Consider the following 2,399-nt stretch of genomic DNA (forward strand, 5'->3'; position numbering starts at 1 on the left):
TCCTAGCATCTTCGATTATCGGGTTGGTTTGACCCTCTGAAAAAAATAAAATAAGTCCACTTATCTGTGTTATTGTGTCCATCATACTCCAATTTCCCCCCTTATTCTTTTCTGTTTGTAATATTATTCATCAGCTCTAGTGACTTATTTATTTATCAATTTTCATTACTTTTTCCACTCCTTTTTTTCTCAGTTTTCCTTAGTTCTTCATTAGTTTTTTTACATTTGTTCTCATTTCTTTTTAATCTTCTTGCGGTGTGAACTGCTTGTTATCTTAAAATGTTGCACTTTAGGATTTTAATGTATTCTGTATATTTTCGTGATACTCCAAAAAGACTAGCAAGTAATAATCTGTATGTCGTAATGTATGAAATAGTAGTGCCATCCACCATAACCTTGAAGATTGAAATATTATGTTGGTTTACCAAGATTGCTTATGGGTCTTACTCCCACTGTGCACCCTTGTCCTTTTGATGAAAGTGAGGGGTGAATCTAACCTAACCTACTAAGTTAATTAGCTGTATCACGCAGAGCGGTGAGGGGGTTCTTCGAAAAAACCGGAAAACAAGTGATTTATTGTAAAAAATGAATACCAGAATTCTCATGAATCTCTCCAACATTGAATTTTTGACATCCTTGATTGATGCGTGTGTGTAGTGGTCTCTCAAGCAAAAAATTGTGCAAGTATTTCTGGTTTCCAGCTGTGTTGTATCCTATCATCATACATTGATTTTTCTTTTTTCTTGTTGGGCTCTATCTCTTATGCATTATTTGCTTCAGTCTTGTCACTTTATTATTTCCTGAATAATTTTGACTACTCCATATTTTTTTTAGGATTTGTTCAACCTTCCCATTTCTTCTTGTCCTTCCTTTCAAAACTTCTTGGTTACGAAATGTTTATTCCCTTCCCTGATTTTATTTTGGTTAATGCCCCACTCTACTTAATACTCCTTGGTGTCCACTCCTATTAGGCATTCTTCTCAAAAACTTAGTTTGTCATAACTATATATACATATTAACTTTTCAGGGTGAGAGTGGGCTATCAACAGTTCCTGGGAAAAGATAATCCGAAAGATTCCCTATTTTCATCATATAAAATAAAATAAAAAGAAAAAAAAAAAAAAGAAAACAAAAAAAAAAGAATATAATCTTGTGTCATTCCGTGGCAACATACCTTATCTTATGGAGTCCATCTTAAATAAACACACAATTGACCCACACTAGAGAGAACACCTTTTCAATGTGACCTGTGTGATGCTCAGTTTTTCTCTAGACAAAGTAGTATAACTTAAAACGTGACACGTGGTGACCCACACTGGAGAGAAGCCTTTCCAGTGTGATCTATGTGATGCAACTTTCAACACCAAAAGAGTCACCTCAGGTATTCACGATGTTGACACCACAACTGGAGAGAAGCCTTCAAGTGTGACCCACCCCACCGCAATGTGATGCCAGGCTTTTGTAACAAAGGAGTGATCTCAAACGTACACATGTGGACCCTCACACTGGAGAGAAGTCTTTATCCAATGGTAACCTGTGTGTGATGCAACTATTCTCACGAAAGAATGATCTCAAACGACACATGTTGACCCACACAGGAGAGAAGCCCGTCAAGTGATGACCTGTGTGATGCCGCTTTCCTCAGAAAAGGGTGCTCTTAAATATCACATAAGGGACCCACACTGAGAGATAGAGCCATTCAAGTGCGACCTGTGTCAATACAGCTTTTCTCAGTAAAAGAGTTCAATTCACAAATATCACGTAATGACCCACACTGGAGAGAAGCCTTATCAAGTGTGACCAGTGTGATGCAGCTTTTTTCAGGAAGGACTGCTCTCAAATATCACATGGTCAACCCACACAGGAAAAGAAGCCATTCAAGTGGTGGACCTGTGTGATGCAGCTTTCTCAGAAAAAAAGGTTCCATCTCAAAGGACACATTATGACCCATACCGGAGAGAAGCCTTATAAAGTGTGACCTGTGTGATGCGGCTTTTCCACGAAAAGGTGGTCTCAAACGACACATGATAACCCACACAGGAGAGAGATCTTTCCAGTGTGACCTGTGTGATGCAGCTTTCTCACAAAAAAAGTCGTCTCAAACAACATGCAGTGACCCACACTGGAGAGGAGCCTTTCAAACGTGACCTGTGTGATGCAGCTTTCTCACAAAAGAGTAATCTCAAAAAACACTTGGTGACCCACACTGGAGAGAAGCCTTTCCAGCGTGACCCGTGTGATGCAGCTTTCTCACCGAAGATTGATCTGAAACAACGTGTGGTGACCCACATTGGAGAGAAACCCTTCAATCTCAAGTTATATTGATACATTTTCTTTATTTGCGGATCAGTAAATATACCACCCTTAACTTAAATAAAGTGGAGATAGCAACATATTGG

Source organism: Oratosquilla oratoria, chromosome 12 (assembly GCF_046742065.1).
Source record: "Oratosquilla oratoria isolate Oo_2021 chromosome 12, ASM4674206v1, whole genome shotgun sequence".
NCBI lineage: Eukaryota > Metazoa > Arthropoda > Malacostraca > Stomatopoda > Squillidae > Oratosquilla > Oratosquilla oratoria.